This window comes from Capricornis sumatraensis, chromosome 8 (assembly GCF_032405125.1).
Source record: "Capricornis sumatraensis isolate serow.1 chromosome 8, serow.2, whole genome shotgun sequence".
NCBI lineage: Eukaryota > Metazoa > Chordata > Mammalia > Artiodactyla > Bovidae > Capricornis > Capricornis sumatraensis.
Window position 1 is genome coordinate 26795059 of NC_091076.1, and position 18937 is coordinate 26813995.

At 39.9% G+C, this 18937-nt stretch overlaps 1 protein-coding gene across 1 annotated transcript in view; it reads left to right on the top strand.

Moving 5' to 3' along the window:
- Positions 1 to 18937, top strand: part of NELL1 (neural EGFL like 1) — a 999502-nt gene that overhangs the window by 420521 nt on the left and 560044 nt on the right. The window lies entirely within an intron of this gene.

Below are 18937 nucleotides of genomic sequence, written 5' to 3' on the forward strand. Positions count from 1 at the left end.
ATTTCCTTTTCTAGGGGATCTTCTTGACCCAGGGATCAAAACTGCATCTCTTGTGCCTCCTACATTGGCAGGTGGATTCTTTACCGCTGAAGAATCAAGGTTTGTTTAGATTATTATCTTCAGTACCCACCCCATGATCATACTCAATGAATATTTACTACTTAAAATGAGCAGAGCTTCAGACATTTCCCAGTCTGCTTTTTGTACTGCTTTCTGCATCTCTCCAAGAGAATCCTTCTCCCTTGCCTTCACTCCCCAAAGCAAATCTTGCCTGTTCTTCCGGCTTTTATTCCTGATAATGCTATAGGCATCCCAGTAGGAGAGTATTAATTATGCTGTATAAATTTATTTTACCAATTATAAGAAAGATTTCTATTTTACCATTTCAGAGAAAGTAAGAGCTTCTTGCTTTCTGGTATACACTGGGGTCTGAAAGTGATTGATGTGATATGGCTGGCTTCCCATTTTCTCAAGGACAACTGTCATCTATTCTTTGCCCTAAGAGACCCAGGAGTGACAGGGCATGACAATGAATAAATAGGTCTGCTTTCTACTAGTACTTCTACCATTGCTGCCGTTGGAATTCAGTGGAGTACACTGTTGCTGAATCATAGACTGACTCTATTATCTTATATTAAAAAAATGATTAGGTTGCTGCAAATACAATTGTGGTTTCAGATTAAGTCATTATAACTAAGCTCAAGCACATCTTTATTAATCAAAATAGGAACCATTACAGTCAACACACTTTTGCCAACAAGAAATAAATTTATTTATTTTTGTAGCATAAAAATCTGTGCTTTGGGATTTGACAAACTCTTGGAAAGCATTTTCTGTATCCTGCTGGTTATGGAAGTGTTTTCCCTGAAAAATGTTGTCAAGATACTTGAGGAAGTAGTAGTTGCTTGGCGAAAGGTCAGGTGAATATGGTGGATGATGCAAAACTTGTAGCCCAATTTGTTCAACTTTTGAAGTGTTGACCGTGCGACGTGTTATCCGGAGTTGTCGTGGAGAAGAATTGGGCCCTTTCTGTTGATGAGTGCCAGCTGCAGGCTTCGTGGTTGTCAGTGTACCTCATTGATTTGCTGAGCATACTTCTCAGATGTAATGGTTTCAGTTGGATTCAGAAAGCTGTAGAGGATGAGACCAGCAGCAGACCACCAAAGAATGACCGTAACCTTTTTCTCATGCAAGCTTGGCTTTGGGAAGCACTTTGGAGCTTCTCCTTGGTTCAGCCACTGACTTGGTTGTCGTATGAAATCCACTTTTCATTGAATGTCACAATCTGATTGAAAAATGGTTTGTTGTTGTTGCCTAGAATAAGAGAAGATGACACTTCAAAACAATGATTGTTTTTTTTTTTTTGATTTGCGGTCCACTCATGAGGCACCAACTTGTTGAGCTTTTTCACCTTTCCAATTTGCTTCAAATACTGAACAACCATAAAATGGTTAACATTGAGTTTTTTGGCAACTTTTCATGTAGTTGTAAGAGGATCAGCTTCAATGATCCTCTCAATTGGTCATTGTCAAATTCTGATGGCCAGCCACTGTGCTCCTCATCTTCAAGGCTATCACTTCCTTTTGCGACATTTCTTGAACCACCACTGCCCTGTATGTTCATTAGCAGTTCCTGGGCACAATGTGTTGTTGATGTTGTGAGTTGTCTCTGCTGCATTACAAACCATTTTGAACTTGAATAAGAAAATCGCTGATTTTTGCTTTTTGTCTAACATCATTTCCCTAGTCTAAAATAAATATAAAGTAGAGAGTAGTAAGTCATTAGCAAAAAAAGGATAAAGTGAGAAATGCGCATTAAAATGATGTATAACATAACTGCATTTAAGAATGTATTCCAATATCGAACAGCAAAGTTCAACAGTGCGAAACCACAATTACTTTTGCATCAACCTGATACTACATCTTGTGGGCCCAGCAGGCCAGCAAGAATGTAGAATGCTATATGCTGATGAACCACATGGGGACAGACACATTAGGTAAATAGGACCTTAGTGTCAGTCCCTGCTTCCACTGCTCCTGGAAAGACCACATTGTCACTGTTCATTTCCTTAAGCCATTTCTATAGCTCCAGCCTTACTTAGCAGGGCTGTGGCTTTGGACTCATACAGTCCTGAATTAGAATCTTGACTCTTCTTTTTATTCACTTAGGGACTGTGAGCAAATTACTTAATTTCACTGTGCCTCTGAGTTTCCTTTTCTGTAATGGTTAATTTTCATGTAAACTTGACTAGGCTAAGGAATGTCTAGATAGCTGGTAACAAACACAGAACTTACATTGTGTCTGTGAGGGTGTTTAAATCAGTAGACCAAGTAGAGAAAATCCCCATAACCAATGTGGATGGGCATCTCCAAACTATTGAGGGTTGAAATAGAACAGAAAGGCAGAGGGAGGGGGAAATTCTTTGTCTCTTCTTGAGCTGGGATTTCTGTCTTCTCCAGCTATTAGACATTGGAGCTTCTGGTTCTTGGGTCCTCAGACTCTGAGATTTATACCAGTGGCCCCTCACGTTCTCTTGCTTTTAGCCTCAAACTGGGAGTTATACCATAGGCTCCCTTGATTCTTAGACCTTCAGGATTTTGACTAAATTACATCACTTGCTTCCCTAGTTCTCCTGCTTGCACATGATAAATCGTAGGACTTCTTGGCCTCCATAATGGCATGAACAATTCCTCTAATAAATCTCATACACACACACATACACACACACCCACACACAGACACACGTATAGATCCTATTGGTTCTATTTCTCTGGAGAACCCTGACTAATAACCTGAGCTACCAGGAAAGCCCATATAATAGAAATGATAATATTATTTACTTTGTAGAAATGTTTTGAAGACTCAGTTAAATTGTATAATACATGTTGAAACCTTGGGAATTATAAACACTTAAAAATATTAGCTGTTATCAATAACTAATAAATTGTCACTTGGTTTCCTGTGAAGATGTGGATTAGCCATGCCATCATTATTATGAACACGGTCTGCCTAGTGTGTGTTTCTACACAGCATTTCAACTGAGTTCTCTTTATGCCTGCTGACATCTGGTAAAATGTTATATTATTGATTTCAGAATCCTATTGTGTACCAAATAATGAACCTGAGTGTGGGGAAGAATAAAATGCAATGGAAGAAAATTCTGGAATTGTCTAGGATCTCCTCCATTATTTCTGCTGGCAGCAGTTGTATTTATGGACTTTCTTCTTTTTTCCTGCCTGAACAATCTTTGGCATATAAAACCTGATACCCAGCCTGACACATCTGGTAGATTCATCAGTTCTTCCTATTCTGTGCTCATATCACTGATTTAAAACCTGCTTGTTAAATAGTAAACAAGCTGGACAAGGTCTTTGCTTTAATGGGACTTATATTCTAGTGGAGACAAATAGGGAGCAGGCAAGCATGTGAAATGTGTGTGTAAAAATTTCAAGTCATGATAAGACACTAACAAAATCAACTAAAGTAATGAATGGTTAGGGTGGAGTGTGGAGTAATGGTTGGGGTTGGGGGTGCGGATAGGCCTTACTTTATTGAGCAAGGATATCATGGAAGGTTTCACTGAAGAAATAGTCTTTCTGTCTACTGAAGAGCTTTGAAAGGTAACGTTTTAACTAGGTAAAAACAAGAAGGAAAGCTACCACACTGTAGAATTTTAGAAAGTGAGGCTTCAGGGTCAAAGTTTTGGATTCTGAATTCAAATCTGCTCTTTACTGAGCTGACTTTGGATAAAATATTTATCCTAACTGTATTTAATCTGCTTACCTGAAAAAGGGGTTTGCTGTAAAGATGAAACTAAATACATTTCTTAAATTGATTGATGTGGCACCTTGCTCAAGAAACTTTAGCTAGCATTAACATTTGCAAAGGGCTTACAGTGAGAAGGAGGGACGTAGTTTTCTCTAAAGCAAAGTTCCCTTTTTTGTCCCCTGTGGACGAGGTTGTGGAAACTGGCAGTCATGGGATTAGTGCTGCTTCCCCATTTGTACCGCCTCTCCATTTTGACTGGTTAAAGTCTGAGATGTTCATGGGACCAAGTTTCACTTCAGTTCAGTTCAGTTCAGTTGCTCAGCTGTGTCTGGCTCTTTGCGACCCCATGAATCACAGCACGCCAGGCCTCCCTGTCCATCACCAACTCCCAGAGTTCACTCAGACTCACGTCCATCGAGTCAGTTATGCCATCCAGCCATCTCATCCTCTGTCGTCCCCTTCTCATCCTGCCCCCAATCCCTCCCAGCATCAGAGTCTTTTCCAGTGAGTCAACTCTTCACATGAGGTGGCCAAAGTACTGGTAGGTGGTAAATCTATTCTCTGTTCCGAAAGGATGAGCTTCACTCCTTTCAAATAATCACACACCCTCTAGCCTTAGGATCCACCAGAAAGAAACTGATTTAGGTGAGACTTGTTTCAGGCCAGTCATTCTTCTGTTTTGCCTCTTGTAACTCGTTAGTCTATTATTTTCAAGGTAGTTTCTGGTATCTAGATCTACTTTGTCCAGTATGATAGCTATAAGCAACATGTGGCTCTTGACAGTGAAACAGGAAGGAAGTCACAAACTTTAAAAGAATGCCATAGCCTGAGGTCACTACATAAACTGCTTACAACTAAATGGGTCTAATACTGCAGACAAGTCCGACTTCCACTAGACCTTGTGACCCAATTCCTGAAAAATCTCTGCCCCTTCCCCAAAATGGTTGATATAATATTTCCACTTATTAATCTAGGAAGTTTGTTATTGTTGTTCAGTTGCTTGGTCATGTCTGACTCTTTGCAACCGCATGGACTGCAGCTTGGCAGGCTTCCCTATCCATCACCAACTCCCGGAGTTTGCTCACACTTGTGTTCATTGAGTTGGTGATGCCATCCAACCATCTTGTCCTCTGTCATCCTGTTCTCCTCCTGCCTTCAATCTTTACCAGCGTCAGAGTCTTTTCCAATGAGTCAGCTCTTTGCATCAGGTGGCCAAATTATTGGAGCTTCAGCATCAGTCCTTCCAATGAATATTCAGGACTGATTTCCTTTAGGATGGACTGGTCGGATCTCCTTGCAGTCCAAGGGACTCTCAAGAGTTTTCTCTAACACCATAGTTCGAAAGTATCAACTCTTTGATACTCAGCCCTCTTTATGGTCCCACTCTCACATCTGTACATGACTATAGAAAAACCATAGCTTTGACTATGTCCCTTCAGGAGGAGCTAGGAAACCTGTGACCCTTGTTCTAATTGTGAGCTGCTTGAGCCTGTTCTCTGGAAGTCTTGGAAGGGCTAGGAGATGAAAACCTTTTTTCAACGAATAAGGAATAGGGGGCAAGAGAAGAATTTTGTACCCCACAAAACCCATAGCATCTGTACTTGGTTTCAGTAACAGTGTAAAACACACAGCAGATTTTGATGAATGTGAAAAAAGTAAAATATCTCAATTTTTTATATTCATTACAATTTGGGGTCATATTTTGAAAATAGTGAGTTAAATAAAAATTTATTACAATTAATTTCACCTTGTACACTTTTAAAAAAGTAGTTACCAAAAAAATTAAAACTATGTAAGTGACTAAGATTTGAAGCTTACTATATTTCCTTTCAATGATGCTGGTCTAGGAATATGAGGTTTATAGGACGTTGTCTTCAGTTATATATAAATCTATGCATTTGATCCCTTTTGGTTAACGCTCTTTACCTACTTTATAAACTAACTAAAAATGAAAAAGAGTAGAAAGAGTGAACTGTAGGCCACTCATCCCTAAGAAGTATGAGGAACTATATTCCTACATCAACAGATGGATTGAAGTTCAGTTTTGGCCCCAAGCACTGGTGGAGTTAGCACAGACCCTACAAGTTAAAGGGCACAGCTTACAGCAAGACTGCTTTCCTTTTATGGACAACTTCAGGTTCAATAATTCACTAGGACAAGTCAAAGAAGCCAGGAAAGTTCTATGTTTATAACTACAGTGTATAAAGGATATAAATCAGGAACAGCTTAATGAACAGAAGTACAGGGTGAGGTCTAGGAGCATCCTAAACACAGAGCTTCAGTGTCCCAGTGGAGTCGGGATGCGTCACCTACCTGGCACATCAGTGTGTTTACCAACCAGGAAGGCCCATGAGCTTTGTTGTACAGAGTTTTTATTGAGATTTTGTTATGTAAATGTGATTAATTGAATCATTGGCTATGTAATTGAAGTCAGTTTCCAGCCCTACTCCTCTCCCTGGAGGTCATGTGGCTCAGTGTTTCAACCCTCTGATAACGTAGTTGGGCTTTCTGGTCACTAGCCCCCATCCTGAGGTTATCAAGGGGCCCACCAAGAGTCATCCTGTTAGCATAAACTCAGGTGTGATACGGAACTGCAGGAATAACAAAAACACTTCTATTATTTAGGAAATTCTTAGAGTTTTAAAAGTCCAGTGCCCAGAATCTGGCACAGACCAGACAGATTCTTTATTATACAACAGACTGGAAAGTCCAGTGTGGGAAGAACAAATAGACCAATTCGTCACTTAACCGGTGTTTATTGAGCTGCCAGGAATAGTTATAGAAACTTGAGATATACTGTGAACATCAAATATCCCTGTTCTGTTGGAACTTATATTCTAGCAGGGGCAGACAGACAATAAACAAAAACCCAACAAACCTACTACAAAAACTGGAGCAAACATTAGAAGATGGTATCCTGGGTAAAAGCAGAACAGGGATCACCAGTGCTGGTGTGGTTGGTATGGCAGTGATAGGTCATGACTTATAATATGGTGTTCAAAGTAGATCTTGTTAGAGACTGACAATGAAGCAGAGACTTGAAGGAGGTGAGGGAGTTAACCCAACATAAATCTTGAAGAACTATGTTCCAAGCCAAGGGAACAGCCAGTGCAAAGACCCCAAGGCAGAAATGTTTGGATGGGTTAGGAAACCATCAGAAGGCCAGTATGAACAGAACAAGAAGAGAAAACTAAGATGAAAGAAGTGGAGAAAAATAGAGGGAGCAAGGGACCAGATTGCTCCTGGGGGGGCCTAGTAGACCATTGATGGAGACTTTGGATTTTACTCTGTTTGAAGTCTTCCACTGTAGAATTTTGAGTAGAGGAATAACATGGCATGACTCCTTTTGAAACATACTTAGGCTGCTATGTAAAAATTGACTATAGCAAGCAAGGATAGGAGAGAGACCTGTTTGGAGACAATTGTCATTCTCCAGAAAGGAGATGATGGTTGTTCAGAATAGGGTGAGAGCAGAGAAGGTGGTGAGAATGGGCTAGTTCTGGGTATGTTTTGAAGGTAGAATTAATAGGATTTCCTCAAGTTGGAGAGTGAAGGATTGAGTGGTCCAAGGTGAGACCTGGCCCTGGATATCTTCTAGGTTATGGTAAGGAGTTTGGGTTTTATCCCAGCTGCAGTGAGAAGTCACTCAAGAGTATAAGCAGAGGAGTTCTGTGATTACATTAGTATTTTACAGACATCACTCTGAAGGGTTTTTGTAGGAAGGATAGGAAGGGGAGAAAGAGTAGAGGATGCTGGGGGCAGGGGAGGCATTTTAACTCGTTGTAAATGCTAAGTTTTCATATCATGGAGTTCCTAACCCACTTCATATTAAGCAAATGAAAATGCACCCACATCATCTCTTAAATAACAATTTTTAGTTAGTTAAAATGCTCAGTCACGTCCAACTTTTTGCCACCCGATGGACTGTAGCCTCCCAGGATCCTCAGTCCATGGGATTTTCCAGGCAAGAGTACTGGAGTAGGTTGCCATTTCCTTCTGCAGGGGATCCTCCCAACCCAGGAATCGAACCCGGGTCTCCCGCATTGTAGGCAGACACTTTACTGTCTGAGCCACCAGGCAAGTCCAAGACTGTAATAATTTTAAAGAAATTTATTAGTTTTTCTTTTGAAATTTTTGACCATTGACCTGGGTTACACATTTAATTCATGAATGACTTCGACTTCTCAACAACCATTATGCAAACCTAGAATAAGTATGAAAAATCTCACCTACAAGTTATTGTCAGATTTGAAGATATTTCTGCAAATGTGGATTTTAATAATTTGTGAAATTTACATAATGGTATGTTTCGCAGACAAATTAACAGTTATTCATATTGATTGTATAGTTTCCTTTTTGTATTTTTCAGCACATACTCCCCACCTCCCACTGCCCCGACATCTTAAAGATTTTTATAGGCTCCTAAAAAAGCTTATAGGCTCAAAGCCTAATGGATTAAATGACCCTGGATAGCAGGAGGACAGGTAGGAAGCTGTTTCATCTGAGAGGCACGTTATAAACGGATTCAGTTCCCGCTGGCTTCATAATGTCAGGATTTTAGAGAAATTCAAGTATAGATGGCGTCCTTACTATTGTTATGTAATTTCTACATTTCTTTTTCAGAAGTCACCAGTCACCTTGGGTCTCTAGGACACACTGATCTTAGATTTTCCAGAATCAATTGATGATTTTGCTCCTTGATTCAATTTGCTTTAATGTGATCTGTTCATGTCTTCATGGAAGTATTTTCTACCCTGATTCAGTGAGGATGTCTAGAGAATTATTAAGAGGCTTCAAAAAAAAAAAAAAGTGCAAACCATTCATTCTGTTTTTACTACACTAAACAATAGATTTCTTTTTTATTTTCCTGGTAACCTGGTGTTGGATTGCATATGCTGAATTCAAAGAGATGTCTGGTCCTAGCTGTATTAGATAGGGCTAGATATTAACTGTGGAGTAAATAATTCTAAGGGGACACTGCTTGTTTTAACTCTAAATTTACTATCAGTTATTATAAAACAGGGCTAAAGGTTTTGCAGTGAATCTGGGAAGAAGCAACTTTTCCCCATTCGACCAGATAAGTGCTTGGTGATTGAATGTTCTTTTATCCTTTGTGCTTTGGAAGAAAGAGAGGATATCAGTTGAAAAAAATCAAACTAGTAATCTTCAAGGATTATGTATTTTTCCCTTATTGTCAAAAATGCTCTAGTTGGGACTCTTTGTAAACATTTTTTTTTTTTGCCTTTGCTTGGAAACTTATCCATTTCTGCCCTAGGTGTCCTTAATTGATGTATAATTTTGAGTATTACAGCCTTATCTGATTTGTAGCCTTTTCCTGAGTGGAATTTCTTAAAGTGAAAGTGAGAGTTGCTCAGTTGTGTCCGACTCTTTGCGACCCCATGGACTGCATAGCCCATGGAATTCTCCAGGCCAGAATACTGGAGTGGGTAGCCTTTCCTTTCTCCAGGGGATCTTCCCAACCCAGGAATTGAACTGGGGTCTCCTGCATTGCAGGCGGTTTCTTTACCAACTGATCTATAAGGAAAGCCCAAGGGGAATTTCTAGTTCCCCTTTTAAATGAATATAGATAATCAAATTTGATGGTTCTTTAGTTCTCATTTGCTCTGGAGTCCTTGCTGGTAATGAAACAAAAGGCTTTTCAGGCTAGATATGTGAATGATGAATGATGACATCTTTCCCCCCTTTTCCTTGCTTAGAGCTGCCTATCTCTGCATAAAGCTATGATGCATCCTTGTTCTCTCAGGGTACCAGTTTCATCCTCTGATAAGGGAACCTTAACCGGCAGCCCTGAAATTGCATTCATATTCTGATGATCTCACATTTTGCCTTGGCCGTGGTCCATAGCAAGTGTTTTAACTCTCTGCTCTGACTGTATCAGTGCAGTTGGCAAAGGGATTATTTTTGCCTTTTTAAAAATATTCCATGAAATAGTACAACATGGAATAGTGGGAAAAATATTGACTGTGGATTTACAGTTTTCAAACTGTAGCTTTTCCTCTGTCTGAGTACTATTTAAATTCTCTTAGTGTTTATCAGCTTACTGATCTGTAAGATAACAGGTGGTATCATTCAGTGTGTGTTTATTGAGAACCCCTATATGCCAAGCAGTGTTCTAAGCACTGAGTGTATAATACTGAATAAAAATAGTTCCTGTTCTCTCGGATCTTTTTATTAAGGCTAGAATGAGGTAAGACCAAGATGAGGCTATCTGACATGTTGTAATACCTAAGTATTATGTTACTTCCTTGACTCCCTTCCTTCAGAGTACGAGATTAGAGTAGTGAAAGTACATTTAATTTTTTTATTGCTTAATTTCTGTTGGTTTGTTTTGGAATATGAAAGGGGAATTCATGGTGAAGTCACACTTTTTAAACTTGAGAGTCCCTAACAAGTAAGTACAATGATATCACATGATCAAGGGAGATTTCTAGACAGCGCATTAAGTCAGATGTCCTAGATTCTGACTGCTTGTGAGATTTGGAAACCTCTAAATTTGCAGACTTAATATTTTCTGAATGTCTTGCATTCTAAAGTCATGTTCTTTCTCCCTGGCCTAGCCTGGAATCAAACACTCTGTCTCGAATGGGAGGGAGTAAGGCTTGTTCTGCTAAGGCCTTCCATATGTTGGGAGCAAGACAGTTGTCATTAGAGGAATACCTTAAGGAAGGTCTCTGACCAAGGGAGAAACTGACAAGTTTTACAGGGAGGTTTGCTCTTTGTTGAGGAAAAGTGCATTCACGAAGAAGTCTGGAAATGAACTAGAAGCAAATGCATGGCACTAGAAAGGAGCATTGGCTTGGCATATACCACAAATAAGACACATTTCTGAAACTCCATCATCTATATTCTTTTCATCCCAGATTTGACCCCTTCCTTGCTTTCAGTCAGTCCTTCTCATAAAGGGTGATGTGTTCTTTCTGGTGTTGGGTGGACTTTGGGTGTATACCAGACCCTTCAACAGGATGAATGCAAGTTCCTTTGTAGGAAAGGCCCTGCTCTACAGGACAGAATAATGACATGAACGGTGGCTGACCTCTCTGGAGTGCCTACCATGTGCTGTCTTCTGTTTTATACCTCTTACATGTATTACCTCATTTAATCGTATAATCAATATTCTCCCCGTTTTAGACATAGACATTGAGAGCTTGAGTTATTTTCCCAAGGCCACTGAGTTAATACATAGAGTCAATATTTAAAGAAGGACATTCTGAGTTAGTGAAGGACAGGGGAGCCTGGCACGCTGTAGTTCATGAGATCACAAAGAGTCAGACCTGACTTAGCAACTATACAACAAAAAATTCTGAGTCCAGAGTTCACACTTTGCTACTTAGTTACATAAGCAGGGGATAACTCAACATGGATTGGAATCACTGGCAGACCTAGAGTATATATGAAATTGAACCATCACTCACTCTGGGGCTTCCTTTCCTTTCCCTTTCTCTCCGCTTTTCAAACCCACACACAGATACACAGAAACACACATATGTTCAAACACGCACATTTTCAAGAGTTTCAATTCTATATCAACTCAAGATAAATGGATAGTGCAGGTGAGTAAGGGCTGCTGAGAGTATAGTCAGTATCTCAACTTTGAGGATTCGAAAGAAGGAAAAAGAAAAGCCCTATGAACTGGCTGATTTGCTATTGACCAACAGTTTCAGGAGTCCAGGTGCTTGCCACAGTGTGTGATCTGATTTGAGATAATTTGAACAGATCAGTCTTGGGGCTGGCTGGATGGGGCAGCATTGCCTTTAGAATACAACTTTGCCTGGATGAAAATCCCCAGGGTCTCTTGATGTGCTTAATGTTTATTAAATAACTAAGGCTTTGAGGGCCTGGTGTGCTTCTGAACTAAGGTGATGGCAGCATGAATGGATGAGCTCTAAACACGTGTACATACAGGTGAACAGGCAATCCTCGGCAACTTAGGAGACCTAAAGCCTACAGAACAGAGCCAGACTCTGTCTTTCTTTTGAAACTTTCAATCTTGTGGAAACACTCCATTTGGCTTTTACAGTCTGGAGTTTGAAAGCAGTGAATTTCCCTGTCCACTTGGCAAGAACAGAAGGCCTTAGAATGTGGAAACAGATGTGTTTGTTTTCTAAGCCCTCAGGATGGTTCCTTGCCTGGAAAATTACACAGCCTACCTTTCATTTGTTTGATGAGGGTTTCTAGAAGTTGTCAACATTCTTTAAATATCTCAAGAAGGGCCTCTTTGGAGTGTTACTGCTGGCTCTTGGCTTAATAATGTTACTCTGGGAAAGGGGGGTTGGGAGGGGAATTATAGTGCAGAGGAAAACTTGTATATTTAGTCCTTCAAGTCCCAACCTTTTGTGAAGTTGTATAACCTGATATTTAATTAGATCTGTTCTTCCACACAGAGGGTTTTGGGGCATACATTTATTATTAAACTTTTAAGAATTAAATTGATTTTTGGTTTGCAGGGTTATTTGGAGGATTTTTGCATTTTTTATTGCCATGATTCTTATGCTGGAGGCTGGAAATTACCAATTAAGGATCCAAGGAATATATTGGAAAAATATCAACTGTGGAGGCAACTCCACAGCTTGCCTGCTTACTGTTGGTGTGACCCTGTTTAGGAAAGTTATTTAACCTTTCTGAGCTTTTTTCAGGTCATTGTAAGCTTTGAAGAAGAGGTATGAACCTGACACAGAGTTAGGTACTCTTTTATAGTCACTTTATTTCTTCCCTTGTCACAGATACATAAGTATTCATAGGTAAGTATGGTGCTGTCAGGGATTCCCTGGTGGCTCAGATGGTAAAGAATCTGCCTGCAATGTGGGAGACCCAGAGTCGATCCCTGGGTCAGGAAGATCCTCTGGAGGAGGGAGTGGTGACCCACTCCAGTATTCTTGGGCTTCACAGGTGGCGCTAGTGGTTAAGAACCTACCTGGCAATGCAAGAGATGTGAGAGATGTGAGTTCGATTCCTGGTTTGGGAAGATCCCCTAGAGTAGGAAATGCAGCACACTCCAGTATTCTTGCCTGGAGAATCCCATGGAGAGAGAAGCCTGTGGGCTACAGTCTATGAGGCCGCAAGAAGTCAGACCTGACTGAGTGACTAACACTTCTGCACTTCCGCATGGTGTTGTCAGAGATGATGTGGTCATTTAAAGGGACGAAATCATTTTCCTCCCCTGAATGACATGCTTGTTCATTTCATACCCCCAGTAGCTTACTCATCAGGTCAGTCCAAGACTGTTTTATTGAAATAGCCTGATGCCAGAAGGAAACTGATCAGGATTCCAGTGTGGAGCCTTGTGGTAGATTCAGTGAGAATAAAACTGGAAGCTGGCTGTACACGAATATCTACAAATAGCCTTTCTACTCTGAGGCTTTCTTACTTAAGAGAGAGAGAGAGGGAAACAGCAAAATCCTATTCTCTAGCACAGGAAACTACATTCAGTATCTTATAATAAGCTATTATAATGGAAAAGAATAAGAAAAAATATCACTTTTCTGTACACCAGAAACTAACATATTGTAAATCAACTATAATAAAATAGATTTGAAAAAAAGAAAATTTCAGAAGTTAAGAAGGTTTTGAAATTGATAAGACTGATGGTTGAGGATCCTGATTTGAGCTTTCAACTAGAAAGAGAGAGCTTTCTAGAGAGCTTTCATCTCTTCACTTGGTTTTGGGAGGTCAGGTTCTCAAGGCTGCAGGTAGAGGCAAAAGAATTTGAAAACCAGACAATGAGACCGATCCAAGAGTAGTGGGTCTATTACTGGTGTTTCAGGGGCTCCATAAGGGACCTGCTATTAAAATGGAACAACCCAGACATTTTCCTACTTTGTATAAAAGTACATTAGTACACAGAATGTGTTTGTTTGAAAGATATGCTTCCATGGTTTTTCTTAACTTTGGCACCTGCTGCTGCTTATCTCATGTAGGGCGTGGTATGTGCTGAACATCCCAGTTCAGCACAGTAGGACTGGAATATATAATATCTCCATCATTCATGATGAGTTGCAAAGAGCCCCATGACACTGGAATTTGTGTCTCAAGAAATTTGAGAAGTCATTGTCCAAGATCTGAGCCTGAAGATGTCTGAGACGGTATCACCAAGTAGGAGAGATTCTTAGTCACATGGGCTTTTCCACTTGCCAGGTGGATAATATCTGGGAATTTTTCCCTCTCTCATTTTGACAACTGGACACCCTACCTATCCTGCTTGCCTAGAAACTGACAAACATATCTGCCAGTGTAAAGAGACCCAGTCCTCTAAGAGCTCACCTTGTTTCCAGCCCTCCTTTCGGGTTTGCCTAGGAACATCAGCATAGTTAAGAGGTTAAAGAACATGGCTTTGAAATTAGAGTATCTTGGTATTAAATCCTGCCCACTCACTTAATCACTGTGTACTTAGCAAATTTTTAGCTTCAGTTTTATCATTCAAAAAATGTAAATAATAGTACCTACATAGTAAGTTTATTGTGAAGATGAAGTAAATAAATTAATCAAAATATATGTGTTCTATAGGAAGGGGATTGAATTTGGTTTGAACATTGCTATAAACCTGATACCCATAGCAGATACTGAGCACACTCATATATCTTGAATGTCTGTTTCTTTCTGTCTGATGGCTCAGTGTATCTCACAATGATCAGGTACTCATCATGCTGCCCAATTGGTAGCAGAAGTTCATGAGAAGCGAAGAAAATGGGGAGCCATGCTCCTGTCATTATCAGGGGAATAGGGATATCTTCTCATATATGCAGAAGAGAATGAATTTAAACTAGCAACAAAGGTATCTTTATGAAGGCTTAGTCGATTAAGTCCTATATCTTGGTATTATTAATAGAAGCCGTCAGTGTCGCTAATGTAGCAGGTGAACTTCTAGAGAGCTGATGCAGCTAATAGCCAGATGTCATACAACAATCAAGTCAATAAATGTGAAAATTATTAAACACAAGTGTAATGGCCTGGAATAGAAACACTGAGTGCTTGTAAATTACTCCATTGTTATTTGAAGGAAAGAACAATACAAGCTGAAATATTGAAACTTTGTATGTCACAGTTGTCTCACTATTATTGTCCTGCAGAGAGTGATCTCTGGATTTTATTTATAATTTTGAGCTAAGTTGTTTTTTCTCCCCCTGCAGAACTGCAGAACTCTGACTTGAATTCTATTTTCGTTTTAAACATCAATAGTTCATTTTATCAGAGCATTCTTTGCCCTGAAAGTTCTTGGCGTTTTCTGTGAGGAATATAGCACAGTAACAATTCTTTATATGGATGGGGGATATAAAAAATGACAGACTAAAGATAGGTGGTTAAGTTGTAACAAAACCCGGCACATAAAGCTTGGCGAAGATTTATATAGGGAAGCAGAACTATGGTTCATGCCAGAGAAATCAGTAAAGGGAAGCTGAAGAAGGGAAGAGCGTATGCTTCGAAGCTATAATCAGATGTAACTGCCTCAGGCAACATCAGTAAGGAATAACATGCCCTAATTTTGTCTTCTCAGAAGCAAAACGTTTCTTTTTCAGTTGATTATTCAGAATATGTGCCATTCACCATGCGTGTATGTCTTTAGCAATATGGCTGTACCCACATTTCATTAACGGGTATTCTACTTCCTATTCAGGTACACAGCATCCAAAACTCTGCCTCTGACCTTTTCATCTCACTTGCTCTTTCTTCATCTCATAATTTATCTCATCAAAGCTCCTTGAACCTTTTTTTCCTGGGCAATCTCTCTCCCTCTTTCTCTCTGCTGTTGACTTATAAGCGTCTCTTTTATAGAAGATGACTTAGAGCCAACTCTTTCCACACCTGGAAGTTATGTGGAAAGATTGTCTGGTCTCATCACCTGGGAAGCAGATAACAAATCTTAATCACTGCTAGCATTTTTCAGATGATCTTTGATAATCATCTTGGGCACCTTTGAATAGATTACTTAGAACTGATATGGAGTCTAGAGATTCTAAAGAAAGAATTAGAGGGTGCAATTTCCATGATGGCTTGAATCTGTTTCCTGAATGGAAGAAAAAGTACACACATAAACCAATGTTTAATCTTCTGTAGTCTGAAAATTTTGGGAATCTGCAGTTGAATATAAATGGATATCAGTAGGTACATTTTATGTAATGAATGAGATGATGATTTTCAAATTTAGTTCTTGTGTAGCTGTTTAGTGTTGAACTAGAGGAGAAGCCACCCTCTCAGATGCAAGTCCTGGTGGATTGGATGAGAACTTTGATGCATAAAACCTATGCATGGCATCCCAGCTGTGGGCTATCCAGGGCTACTTGGTGGCTTCTGAAGGTAATACACTAGCTTATAGAAGCAAATGCTATGAGCAAGTGCAGCCAGGGAAGGGTTCCTGGCGGATAGCATTTCATCGGAGTTTTGAAGGCAATAAGGTGAAAGCAGCAAAAACAGTACAGTTTTATTGCTTCACATTTTAGTAATATATTAAAAAAATTCTTTTTATAGATAGGTTTAGTCAATTAATTCAAGTGGTATAAATAGAGAATACAAAAAAATTTCCCATTATCTATTGGAAAAGGGACCTCTAGGTAAAACCCAATAAAATTTAAGCTGGAGAGAAATGGGCAGCTAACTGTTTCTAGTAGCTGTTGAGTATAAAGTAGTCAGGGATTAAAAAGGACACACCTTTAGTATATAGTTACAAACTAGACCAAGCCTGGGAAAGCAAGTCTTTAAGCCTTATGAGTTGAGGATGAGTTTCTGTGGTAAACAGAATCTCTAGGAGATCCAGGAGTTTGCTGCCTCTGAATGTGGTCCACATCAGTAGCATCAGCATCATCTGGGAGTTTAATAGAAATGCAGAATCTTAGACCCTCCCAGTCCTACTGAATCAATTCTACATATTAACGTGACTGCAGATTCTTTGTAGGCACTTTAACATTTGAGAAGCACTAATGAAGAAAGCATAAATATTCTTGTGCGGGTAGCCTGTTTTGATGCAGCTGTATCTCACTGACTATCACCTGGATCAGAATCAATTGGATAGCATTTTTTTAAGAAGAACTAGTAATTCAAGTCTGATAAATTAGAGGTTGGGCGTTGAGGTGTGGGGAGGCTGTATAAATTTTGTGTAAGTTTCCACATTTCAAAAAGCTCCTCCAGACGTTCTAGTAATCTGGGTTTGGAGGCTACTGACGTGTGAGACCACAGCAGTGATTCTTTACCATGACTGCTCACTAGAATCTCTTGTAGTGTTGCAAAGAATGCAAGAGCCACTGATTTAATTAGTCTACAGTAGAGTTTACACATAAATGAGCATTTTTGTGATAGTCTCATAAAATAATAATTGGTTGTAGTTGTCCAGTTGCTCAGTCGTGTCTGACTCTCTGTGACCTCATGGACCTCAGGCTTCCTTGCTCTTCACTAAGTCCCAGAGTTTGCTCAAACTCATGCAATTCTGTTGCCCTCTTCAACTCCTGTCCTCAGTCTTTCCCAGCATCAGAGTCTTTTCCAATGAGTTGGCTCTTTGCATCAGGTGGCCAAAATATTGGAGCTTCAGCTTTAGCATCAGTCGTTTCAGTGACTGTTCAGGGTTGATTTCCTTTAGGATTGACAGGTTTGATCTCCTTGAAGTCCTAGGGATTCTCAAGAGTCTTCTTCAGCACCACAGTTCAAAAGCATCAATTCTTTGCCGCTCAGCTTTCTTTATGGTCCAATTCTCACATCCATAGATGACTACTGGAAAAACCATAGCTTTGACTACACAGACCTTTATCAGCAAAGTGATGTCTCTGCTTTTTAATATGCTGTTTAGGTTCCTTATAGCTTTTCTCCCAAGGAGCAAGCATCTTTTAATTTCATGGCTGCAGATATAATTTACATACCACAAAGTTCATCCATACATGATTGTTTTTCAGAAGCTTTCTGGATAATTCTAATGTGCAGCCAAGCTTGAGAGTCCCTGGAAGAAAACTTGCAGGAGGTAATAACACTTCCCAGATGGAAGACACAAGAGATTTTGAATTTGGGTGGTGTCAGTAAGTGAAGGTATGTGTAGACTGTATGAGGCAGTGATATAGGGAGGAATTCAGAGGATTCTCTGAGGTTGATTTAACAGGGATTTCATGATTAATTTTCATGTAAGAAAAGAGTAATTAGAAGAGTAATTCAGGAGTCTAGAATTAGGTCAGTTTCCTTCGATGGACTTGGTGGATAGTGACATCTGTGAATTTTCCTATCTCCTTCCTATATGGGGTTCCTTACATACAGAAATTAGGCAATGTGATGTATGAAACATTTAGACCTAGTATGACCAGATTCAACAAGTTACATTATTTACTGGATGGGAGACCCCTTCCAGGGCCCGAGCATGGTCTTTCTTTAACACTCAGAAATGAATCGTCTGAAGAGATACACATGCTGAGATAGCAAGAGCTTTATTGGAAAGTGGCACCGACGTGGAGAGCAGGAGAATAAGGGAATCCAGGAGAACTGCTCTGCAGTGGGACTCACAGTCTCAGGGTTTAGAGTGATGCCATTTGCTTTCTGGGTTATCTCTGACCACTCATCTTCTTTCGGTCCATATTTGGTCTGACTCAGGGTCCTTCCTGGTACAAAATGTATCTCTCAGCCAAGACGGATTCCAGTGTGAGGGTTTCTGGGAGGTTGGCAGGACACATTATGGACTGGTGTCTCCTCCCTCCCTTTTCATCCTCTGGAGTTCTCCTGGTTAGTTTTTGGTGGCAGCTTCATGTTCCTTATCAGGACCTCCTATTGTGAGACAACTCATGCAAGCAGTTATTACTGCACCTGGCCAAGGTGAGTCATTTTGGTCAATAGCCACTGACTCAAGGGACATGAGTTTCGGTGAACCCCAGGAGTTGGTTATGGACAGGGAGGCCTGGCGTGGTGCGGTTCATGGGATCACAAAGAGTCAGACATGACTGAGCAACTGAACTGACCCTAACACTATCATACCAAAGAAATTTTTGAACACATGGTCTTGGTGCCTTTTAAAATGTAATCAATGACACCTCTTTTTCAATGTGTTCACTATTACACAAAACTTTTCAAGTATCTCCCTACAGTGTGGGTTAAGACAAATAGTACATGTAGTAATACAAATAGTACAAATAGTAAATACTCTTCATTTACACCTGCTGTTTCATTATAATGGCAAGAGGAAGAGGAGGAA